Here is a 12,423-nt window from a genome sequence, read left to right on the forward strand (position 1 = left end):
GACATTGGACTGTCGATGACTGGAAAAATGTTGCCTGGTCGGACGAGTCTCGTTTCAAATTGCATCGAGCGGATGGACGTGTACGGGTATGGAGACAACCTCATGAATGCATGGGTCCTGCGTGTCAGCAGGGAAGTGTTTAAGCTGGTGGAGGCTCTCTAATGGTGTGGGTCACATGCAGTTGAAGTGATACGGGAGCCATGATACGTCTAGATACGACTCTTGGATTGGATTGGAAAAGGGCACAGGTCATCCCCGTTTTCAAGAAGGGACGTCGAACAGATGTGCAGAACTATAGACCTATATCTCTAACGTCGATCAGTTGTAGAATTTTGGAACACGTATTATGTTCGAGTATAATATCTTTTGTGGAGACTAGAAATCTAATCTATAGGAATCAGTATGGGTTTCGAGAAAGACGGTCGTGTGAAACCCAGATCGCGCTATTCGTCCACGAGACTCAGAGGGCCATAGACACGGGTTCACAGGTAGATGCCGTATTTCTTGACTTCCGCAAGACTTTCGATACAGTTCCCCACAGTCGTTTAATGAACAAAGTAAGAACATCTGGACTATCAGACCAATTGTGTGATTTGATTGAAGAGTTCCTAGATAACAGAACGCAGCATGTCGTTCTCAATGGAGAGAAGTCTTCCGAAGTAAGAGTGATTTCAGGTGTGCCACAGGGGAGCGTCGTAGGACCGTTGCTATTCATGATATACGTAAATGACCTTGTGGATGACATCGGAAGTTCACCGAGGCTTTTTGCGGATGATGCTGCGGTATATCGAGAGGTTGAAACAATGGAAAATTGCACTGAAATGCAGGAGGATCTGCAGCGAATTGACGCATGGTACAGCGAATGGCAATTAAATCTCAATGTAGACAAGTGTAATGTGCTGCGAATACACAGAAAGATAGAGCCCTTATCATTTAGCTACAATATAGCAGGTCAGCAACTGGAAGCAGTTAACTCCATAAATTATCTGGGAGTACGCATTAGGAGTGATTTAAAATGGAGTGATCATATAAAGTTGATCGTCGGTAAAGCAGATGCCAGACAGATTCGTTGGAAGAATCCTAAGGAAATGCAATCCGAAAACAAAGGAAGTAGGTTACAGTACGCTTGTTCGCCCACTGCTTGAACACTGCTCAGCAGTGTGGGATCCGTACCAGATAGGGTTGATAGAAGAGATAGAGAAGATCCGACGGAGAGCAGCGCGCTTCGTTACAGGATCATTTAGTAATCGCGAAAGTGTTACGGAGATGATAGACAAACTCCAGTGGCAGACTCTGCAGGAGAGACGCTCAGTAGCTCGGTACGGGCTTTTGTTGAAGTTTCGAGAACATGCCTTCACCGAAGAGGCAAGCAGTATATTGCTCCCTCCTACGTATATCTCGCGAAGAGACCATGAGGGTAAAATCAGAGAGATTAGAGCCCACACAGAGGCATACCGACAATCCTTCTTTCCACGAACAATACGAGACTGGAATAGAAGGGAGAACCGATAGAGGTACTCAAGGTACCCTCCGCCACACACCGTCAGGTTGCTTGCGGAGTATGGATGTAGATGTAGATGTTGACAGGTGACACGTACGTAAGCATCCTGTCTGATCACCTGCATCCATTAGTGTGCATTCTGCATTCCGACGGACTTGAGCAATTCCAGCAGGACAATGCGACACCCCATACGTCCAGTATTGCTACAGAGGGGCTCAAGGAACACTCTTCTGAGTTTAAACGCTTCCGCTGCCCACCAAACTTCCCAGAGATGAACGTTATTGAGCATATGTGGGATGCCTTGCAACGTGCTGTTCAGAAGAGATTTCCACCCCCCTCACGCCCTTACGGATTTATGGACAGCCCTAGAGGATTCATGGTGTCAGTTCCCTCCAGCACTACTTCAGTCATTAGTCGAGTCCGTGCCACGTCGTGTTGCGGCACTTCTGCGTTGTCGCGGGGGCCCTACACGATATTAGGCGGGTGTACCATTTTTTCTGGCTCTTCAGTTTATACACATTGAAATTACTGCAACTCGCACAATGTTACCAGATTGAGTTTTCGATGTTCCCCATAGCAGGCGATAAAATTCCCCAAAATGATTTCATTTCAGCAACTTTTCCCCAAATATCTTAAACCTGTTCCTTTCAACCATTGTTTGTTATCAGTGTTATCAGCTTGAAGAGATGCTATTACACAGTGAGGGTGTAAAATGAGCATACATATCAAATAATCGTGGTACAGGCAGGATCCCTTGTTTTGTTCAGTGCTAAGGTGTTATTCCAATACCGTTGGTGAGCCTTTGCATTGCTCTTTGAGCTTAAGGGGAATACCAAGTGAGCTGAGGTGTGAATAGAAAGGTGGACTAAGGTAGAAGGTGTGCTAGTGCAGTCCTGCAAAACCACTGTGCCAGGGTGGTGTAGTGGTTAGCGCATCTGCCTAGTGAGAAGGTGACTCGGTTTCGGATCCTGCCTAGGCACAAATTTTCATTTGTCGCTTTGGTCTGTATATATACATCATAGATGTTCGAGACTTGAAAAGGCCTCTGGCCGCAAATTGTGTAAGTAGGCTGTTTAGATTTTTATGTTGGTAATGCCACGTAGCGCTCTGTATGAAAATCACTGGCTGTGCTGTGTGCAGTCTGTGGCTAGTTTGCATTGTTGTCTGCCATTGTAGTGTTGGGCAGCGGCAGCTGGATGTGAACAGCGCGTAGCGTTGCGCAGTTGGAGGTGAGCCGCCAGCAGTGGTGGATGTGGGGAGATAGATGGCGGAATTTTGAGAGGGGATGATCTGGACGTCTGTCCATCAGAGACAGTAAATTTGTAAGACTGGATGTCATGAACTGCTATATATATTATGACTTTTGAACACTATTAAGGTAAATACACTCCTGGAAATGGAAAAAAGAACACATTGACACCGGTGTGTCAGACCCACCATACTTGCTCCGGACACTGCGAGAGGGCTGTACAAGCAATGATCACACGCACGGCACAGCGGACACACCAGGAACCGCGGTGTTGGCCGTCGAATGGCGCTAGCTGCGCAGCATTTGTGCACCGCCGCCGTCAGTGTCAGCCAGTTTGCCGTGGCATACGGAGCTCCATCGCAGTCTTTAACACTGGTAGCATGCCGCGACAGTGTGGACGTGAACCGTATGTGCAGTTGACGGACTTTGAGCGAGGGCGTATAGTGGGCATGCGGGAGGCCGGGTGGACGTACCGCCGAATTGCTCAACACGTGGGGCGTGAGGTCTCCACAGTACATCGATGTTGTCGCCAGTGGTCGGCGGAAGGTGCACGTGCCCGTCGACCTGGGACCGGACCGCAGCGACGCACGGATGCACGCCAAGACCGTAGGATCCTACGCAGTGCCGTAGGGGACCGCACCGCCACTTCCCAGCAAATTAGGGACACTGTTGCTCCTGGGGTATCGGTGAGGACCATTCGCAACCGTCTCCACGAAGCTGGGCTACGGTCCCGCACACCGTTAGGCCGTCTTCCGCTCACGCCCCAACATCGTGCAGCCCGCCTCCAGTGGCGTCGCGACAGGCGTGAATGGAGGGACGAACGGAGACGTGTCGTCTTCAGCGATGAGAGTCGCTTCTGCCTTGGTGCCAATGATGGTCGTATGCGTGTTTGGCGCCGTGCAGTTGAGCGCCACAATCAGGACTGCATACGACCAAGGCACACAGGGCCAACACCCGGCATCATGGTGTGGGGAGCGATCTCCTACACTGGCCGTACACCACTGGTGATCGTCGAGGGGACACTGAATAGTGCACGGTACATCCAAAGCGTCATCGAACCCATCGTTCTACCATTCCTAGACCGGCAAGGGAACTTGCTGTTCCAACAGGACAATGCACGTCCGCATGTATCCCGTGCCACCCAACGTGCTCTAGAAGGTGTAAGTCAACTACCCTGGCCAGCAAGATCTCCGGATCTGTCCCCCATTGAGCATGTTTGCGACTGGATGAAGCGTCGTCTCACGCGGTCTGCACGTCCAGCACGAACGCTGGTCCAACTGAGGCGCCAGGTGGAAATGGCATGGCAAGCCGTTCCACAGGACTACATCCAGCATCTCTACGATCGTCTCCATGGGAGAACAGCAGTCTGCATTGCTGCGAAAGGTGGATTACACTGTACTAGTGCCGACATTGTGCATGCTCTGTTGCCTGTGTCTATGTGCCTGTGGTTCTGTCAGTGTGATCATGTGATGTATCTGACCCCAGGAATGTGTCAAAGTTTCCCCTTCCTGGGACAATGAATTCACGGTGTTCTTGTTTCAATTTCCAGGAGTGTAGACGAGCCTCGTTCTTTGTAGTTTTTTCTTTTGACGCTTACTTCGCGAGATATTTGGCCCGGTCGCAATCAATGGACCACCCTGAGTATTGCCTCACATGTGTCAGAGTCACGGTGACAGAAGGGCCACCCTGCCCGGCGGCAGCGCCTTAGCTGATGGAACTGCAGAGATCAGCTGTCTTTGGTGCTGCCGCTCACTGCGATATACGAAGTATTCTGCCGTCTTCGACTGAGCAAATAAAGTTTCCCCTTCCTGGGACAATGAATTCACGGTGTTCTTATTTCAATTTCCAGGAGTGTATATGGAAAGCAAAACTACTGATGATGGTCGAAGTAGGGAGGATATAAAATGTAGACTGGCAATGGCAAGGAAATCGCTTCTGAAGAAGAGAAATTTGTTAACATCGAGTATAGATTTAAATGTCAGGAAGTCGTTTCTGAAAGTATTTGTATGGAGTGTAGCCATGTATGGAAATGAAACGTGGACGATAAATATTTTGGACTAGAAGATAATAGAAGCTTTCGAAATGTGGTGCTACAGAAGAATGCTCAAATTTAGATGGATAGATCACATAACTAATGAGGACGTACTGAATAGAATTGGGGAGAAGAGGAATTTGTGGCAAGACTTGACTAGAAGAAGGGATCGGTTGGTAGGACACGTCCTGAGGCATCAAAGGATAATCAATTTAGTATTGGAGGAGGGTAAAACTTGTATAAAGAGATGAATACACCAAGCACATTCAGAAGGATAAGCCGCGCGGCATTAGCCGAGCGGTCTTAGGCGCTGCAGTCATGGACTGTGCGGCTGATCTCGGCGGAGGTTCGAGTCCTACGTCGGGCATGGGTGTGTGTGTGTTTGTCCTTGGGATAATTTACGTTAAGTAGTGTGTAAGCTTAGGGACTGATGACCTTAGCAGTTAAGTCCCATAAGATTTCACACACACTGAACATTTTGAACAGAAGGATGTAGGTTGCAGTAAGTACTGGGAGATGAAGAAGCTTGAACAGGATAGAGTAGCATGGAGAGCTGCATCAAACCAGTCTCTGGACTGGAGACCACGACAACAACAACAACAACAACCACAAGTATTAAAAAAAATCTTAGCAGTAATTCTCGCGCTTTCAAATCTAAAGTGTAAAGTTTCCTCGTGGGTCACTCCTTCTATTTTGTTGAGGAGATACTTGAAAAATTAAGGTAATTCTTATGTTACAGTGTTGAATGCTTTTACTTAAACTTATGGCTTGACTTTTTTTGGTTTCATAAGTATTTTCTGTAAGCTGTTATTACTTTTATGCTTAATGTAATGACACGTTTTATGACCTTGGAAATTTGCTCCTCAGTTTGGTCGTACAGAACTGGACGTGTAAATAAAATAAAAATAAAACTCGTTACCTTAGGCTGGGATCACAGTAGCTCCGATATCGGTGGATTTCGCCGACGACCATCGGCCGGAGACAGCGATCTTTTCACATCAGTAAGCGACTATGTGCCTGGTCACACTATAGCCTATCTTATCGCCCGACAGACTTTGGACGATAATCCGTGAAATTCAAATTAGTTTTCTTCGGTCAAATTGACCGACATTCTCGCACACGAAATATGGAGCGTGAGACACACATAGGTTTAGTCTAAGAAAGAATCACTTTGTGGCATCCTGAAGATAAAAACATCATAATCTGGATGTAGTTTGGAATGTATGGACTGAAAACGCAGGTTTATTCGAAATCTCAAGTAGGCAAAATAATTTGTTCAAGTCAAATTGACCGACGTTCTCGCACACGAAATATGGAGCGTGAGACACACATAGGTTTAGTCTAAGAAAGAATCACTTTGTGGCATCCTGAAGATAAAAACATCATAATCTGGATGTAGTTTGGAATGTATGGACTGAAAACGCAGGTTTATTCGAAATCTCAAGTAGGCAAAATAATTTGTTCAAGTCAAATTGACCGACGTTCTCGCACACGAAATATGGAGCGTGAGACACACATGGGTTTAGTCTAAGAAAGAATCACTTTGTGGCATCCTGAAGATAAAAACATCATAATCTGGATGTAGTTTGGAATGTATGGACTGAAAACGCAGGTTTATTCGAAATCTCAAGTAGGCTAAATAATTTGTTCAAGTCAAATTGACCGACGTTCTCGCACACGAAATATGGAGCGTGAGACACACATAGGTTTAGTCTAAGAAAGAATCACTTTGTGGCATCCTGAAGATAAAAACATCATAATCTGGATGTAGTTTGGAATGTATGGATTGAAAACGCAGGTTTATTCGAAATCTCAAGTAGGCAAAATAATTTGTTCAAGTGAATAGGGTTGTGTATCTTAAATCCTTACAGCTAACGCACTGGAACCTTTTCGTGGTAAGACGACATTACCTGTCTACAAATTATTATTACTGCTTACTGACGTATTGTGCCAATTTTGGTAGTGATTCTGTTAATATTAAGTGGTATACGAAAGTGGTGTACGGTATCAATTTCGACTTTCAACTGCGTTAGGTTTTTAGAGTGTATCTTATGACTACGCTTTATGCTTTTCTTTTACTTGCGCGTTAAGTGACAGTCATCGAAGGTTAATTGATGTACGTCTGCACAACTATAAATAAATACAGCGTAACAGTGTCTATACACTATGTGATCAAAAGTACCCCCCCCCCCCCCCCACAACAAACTTTTTTCACATTAGGTGCATTGTGCTGCCACCTACTGCCAGGTACTCCGTATCAGCGACCTCAGTAATCATTAGACATCGTGAGAGAGCAGAATGCGGCGCTCCGCGGAGGACTTCGAACGTGGTCAGGTGATTGGGTGTGACTTGTGTCGTACGTCTGAACGCGAGATTGTTGTTGTTGTTGTTGTGGTCTTCAGTCCAGAGACTGGTTTGATGCAGCCCTCCATGCTACTCTATCCTGTGCAAGCTTCTTCATCTCCCAGTACCCACTGCAACCTACATCCTTCTGAATCTGCTTAGTGTATCCATCTCTTGGTCTTCCTCTACGATTTTTGCCCTCCACGCTGCTCTCCAACAATACCTTGATGCCTCAGAACATGTGCTACCAACCAATCCCTTCTTCTAGTCAAGTTGTGCCACAAACTTCTCTTCTTCCCAATCCTATTCAGTGCTTCCTCATTAGTTACGTGATCTACCCATCTAATCTTAAGCAGTCTTCTGTAGCACCACATTTCGAAAGCTTCTATTCTCTTCTTGTCCAAACTATTTATCATCCATGTTTCACTTCCATACATGGCTACACTCCATACAAATACTTTCAGAAACGACTTCCTGACACAAATCTGTACTCGATGTTAACAAATTTCTCTTCTTCAGAAACGCTTTCCTTGCTATTGCCAGTCTACATTTTATATCCTCCCTACTTCGACCATCATCAGTTATTTTGCTCCCCAAATACCAAATCTCCTTTACTTCTTTAAGTGTCTCATTTCCTAATCTAATTCCCTCAGCATCACCCGACTTAATTCGACTACATTCCATTATCCTTGTTTTGTTTTTGTTGACGTTCATCTTAAACCCTCCTTTCAAGACACTGTCCATTCCGTTCAACTGCTCTTCCAAGTCCTTTGCTGTCTCTGACAGAATTACAATGTCATCGGCGAACCTCAAAGTTTTTATTTCTTCTCCATGGATTTTAATACCTACTCCGAAATTTTCTTTTGTTTCCTTTACTGCTTGCTCAATATACAGACTGAATAACATCGGGGAGAGGCTACAACCCTGTCTTACGCCCTTCCCCACCGCTGCTTCCCTTTCATGTCCCTCGACTCTTATAACTGCCATCTGGTTTCTGTACAAATTGTAAATAGCCTTTCGCTCCCTGTATTTTACCCCTACCACCTTCAGAATTTGAAAGAGAGTATTCCAGTCAACATTGTCAAAAGCTTTCTCTAAGTCTACAAATGCTGGAAACGTAGGTTTGCCTTTCCTTAAGCTATCTTCTAAGATAAGTCGTAGGGTCAGTATTGCCTCGCGTGTTCCAACATTTCTACGGAATCCAAACTGATCTTCCCCGAGGTCAGCTTCTACCAGTTTTTCGATTCGCCTGTAAAGAATTCGCGTTAGTATTTTGCAGCCGTGACTTATTAAACTGATAGCTCGGTTATTTTCACATCTGTCAACACCTGCTTTCTTTGGGATTGGAATTATTATATTCCTCTTGAAGTCAGAGGGTATTTCGCCTGTCTCATACATCTTGCTCACCAAATGGTAGAGTTTTGTCAGGACTGGCTCTCCCAAGGCCGTCAGTAGTTCTAATGGAATGTTGTCTACTCCCGGGGTCTTGTTTTGACTCAGGTCTTTCAGTGCTCTGTCAAACTCTTCACGCAGTATCGTATCTCCCATTTCATCTTCATCTACATCCTCTTCCATTTCCATAATATTGTCCTCAAGTACATCTCCACCTTTCTGCTGTCCCTTCTTTGCTTAGAACTGGGTTTCCATCAAAGCTCTTGATATTCATACAAATGGTTCTCTTTTCTCCAAAGGTCTCTTTAATTTTCCTGTAGGCAGTATCTATCTTACCCCTAGTGAGATAAGCCTCTACATCTTTACATTTGTCCTCTATCCATCCCTGCTTAGCCATTTTGCACTTCCTGTTGATCTCATTTTTGAGACGTTTGTATTCGTTTTTGCCTGCTTCATTTACTACATTTTTAAATTTTCTCCTTTCATCAATTAAATTCAATATTTCTTCTGTTACCCAAGGATTTCTACTAGCCCTCGTCTTTTTACCTACTTGATCCTCTGCTGCCTTCACTACTTCATCCCTCAAAGCTACCCATTCTTCTTCTACTGTATTTCTTTCCCCCCTCCTTGTCAATTGTTCCCATCATGCTCTCCCTGAAACTCTGTACAACCTCTGGTTCTTTCAGTTTGTCCAGGTCCTTTCTCGTTAAATTCCCACCTTTTTGCAGTTTCTTCAGTTTTAATCTACAGGTTATAACCAATAGATTGTGGTCAGAGTCCACATCTGCCCCTGGAAATGTCTTACAATTTAAAACCTGGTTCCTAAATCTCTGTCTTACCATTATATAATCTATCTGAAACCTGTCAGTATCTCCAGGATTCTTCCAAGTATACAACCTTCTTTTATGATTCTTGAACCAAGTGTTAGCTATGATTAAGTTGTGCTCTGTGCAAAATTCTACCAGATGGCTTCCTCTTTCATTTCTTAGCTCCAATCCATATTCACCTACTACGTCTCTTTCTCTCCCTTTTCCTACTGATGAATTCCAGTCACCAATGACTATTAAATTTTCGTCTCCCTTCACTATCTGAATAATTTCTTTTATTTCATCGTACATTTCTTCAATTTCTTCATCATCTGCAGAGCTAGTCGGCATATAAACTTGTACTACTGTGGTAGGCGTGGGCTTCGTATCTATCTTGGCCACAATAATGCGTTCACTATGCTGTTTGTAGTAGCTTACCGGCATTCCTATTTTCCTATTCATTATTAAACCTACTCCTGCATTACCCCAATTGATTTTGTGTTTATAACCCTGTAGTTACCTGACCAGATATCTTGTTCCTCCTGCCACCATACTTCACTAATACCCACTATATGTAACTTTAACCTATCGATTTCCATTTTTAAATTTTCTAACCTACCTCCCCGATTAAGGGATCTGACATTCCACGCTCCGATCCATAGAACGCCAGTTTTCTTTCTCCTGATAATTACATCCTCTCGAGTAGTCCCCGCCCGGAGATCCGAGTGGGGGACTATTTTACCTCCGGAATATTTTACCCAAGATGACGCCATCATCATTTAACCATACAGTAAAGCTGCATGCCCTCAGGAAAAATTACTGCTGTAGTTTCCCCTTGCTTTCAGCCGTTCGCAGTACCAGCACAGCAAGGCCGTTTTGGTTAGTGTTACAAGGCCAGATCAGTCAATCATCCAGACTGTTGCCCTTGCAACTACTGAAAAGGCCGCTGCCCCTCTTCAGGAACCACACATTTGTCTGGCCTCGCAACAGATACCCCTCTGTTGTGGTTGCACCTACGCTACAGCTATCTGTATCGCTGAGGCACGCAAGCCTCCCAACCAACGGCAAGCTCCATGGTTCATGGGGGGGGGGGGAGATTTCCATACTCCTAAACATCCCTAGGTCCACTGTTTCCGATGTGATAGTGAAGTGGAAACGTGGAGGGACACGTACAGCACAAAAGCGCACAGGCCGACCTCGTCTGTTGACTGACAGAGACCGCCGGCAGTTGAAGAGGGTCGTAATATCTAGTAGGCAGACATGTATGCAGACCATGACACAGGAATTCCAAACTGCATCAGGATCCACTGCAAGTACTGTGAGTTAGGTGGGAGCGGCTCCTCATAAACCACACATCACGCCGGTAAATGCCAAACGTCGCCTCGCTTGCTGTAAGGAGCGTAAACATTGCACGATTGAACAGTGGAAAAACGTTGTGTGCAGTGAGAAATTATGGTACACAATGTGGCGATCCGATGGCAGGGTGTGGGTATGGCGAATGCCCGGAGAACGTCATCTGCCAGCGTGTGTAGTGCCAACAATAAAATTAGGAGGCGGTGGTGTTATGGTGTGGTTGTGTTTTTCATTTTGTTCTGTGTGGAACTATCACAGCACAGGCCTACATTGATGTTTTAAGCACCTTCTTGCATTCCATTGTTGAAGAGCAATTCGGGGATGGCGATAGCGTCTTTCAACATGATTGAGCACCTGTTCATAATGCATCACCTTTGGGAGGAGTGGTTATACGACAATAACATCCCTGTAATGGACTGGCCGGTACAGTGTCCTGACCTGAATCCTATAGAACACTTTTGGGATGTTTTGGAACGCCGACTTCGTGCCAGGCCTCACCGACCGACATTGATACTTGTCCTGACTGCAGCACTACGTGAAGAATGGGCTGCCATTCCCCAAGAAACCTTCCAAAACCTGATTGAACGTATGCCTGCGAGAGTGGAAGCTGTCATCAAGGCTAAGGTTGGGCCAATACGTTATTGAATTCCAGGATTACCGATGGCGGGCGTCACGAATTTGTAAGTCCTTTTCACCCAAGTGTCCTGATACTTTTGATCACATAGTGTATTATTCCACAGCAAAAAAGAAGCCAGCATACTGTACATACAGAACAGTACCGATGTGTTACAACAGTGGCTCTATGTTTCGACACCCAGCGTTGTTACAGACATTGGTACATACGAAGCATGTCCTGGTACATGCTCTCCATCCCATCTGGTGCCGGAACTAGTGCTAGCAAATCTTCCTCGATCGCTACAAGAGTCTTGTAAATTGAACATTGCATGCGACCCCACAAGAAGTAGTCCACAGGGGTTAAATCTGGCTCTTGGGACAGCCACGTGTTTGGACCACCTCGGTCTACCAGCTGGGATGTCTACGGACCGCACGAGAGAAGTGAGATGGTGCACCATCAAGCTGAAACCGTATTTCGTGATGGACGTTTAGGGGCCGTCTCACGTAGTGTCTACCCTGTTGCATACCAGGACGAGCAACTCTGAGACTTTTCTCTTTCTCTCAGCAGACGTGGATGCGTTACACATCTGAACTGAAACCATCATACAGTGGAAACGATAAGTTTTCAGACATGGATTCCTATTAAGAATATTATGCACTCGCTCCCCTCTACATGTCCTAGAAGTTTGAAACGGGAACACCATGTGTATTGTGAACTAGGGGCGATTCTAGAAGTCGATCAAGGGCTGGCTCTGAGCACTATGGGACTTAACTTCTGAGGTCATCAGTCGCCTAGAACTTAGAACTACTTAAACCTAACTAACCTACGGACATCACACATATCCATACCTGAGGCAGGATTCGAACCTGCGTCGATAAAGGGGGGGGTGGGGAGGGAGGGGGTCTGGGGGAATGGAATATGGCTTAACAAAAGGAGAGTTGGGGTCTTCTACCGACAAATTGGAAAACTGGTGTTGCTGAAAGTAGTTTTTGGTAACTGCTTTGGAGTTCAGGATAAAAAATGTTTATTAGTAAATAATAAGACGCCTGTTTTAAGTTAAATAATTTTATTGGTTTAGGTAGTAAGCTATTTGCCACTCTTATTCTTTTGTTAAAATGTGTCTGGAATACA

The sequence above is a fragment of the Schistocerca cancellata genome, chromosome 11, assembly GCF_023864275.1.
Source record: "Schistocerca cancellata isolate TAMUIC-IGC-003103 chromosome 11, iqSchCanc2.1, whole genome shotgun sequence".
NCBI classification, from domain to species: domain Eukaryota; kingdom Metazoa; phylum Arthropoda; class Insecta; order Orthoptera; family Acrididae; genus Schistocerca; species Schistocerca cancellata.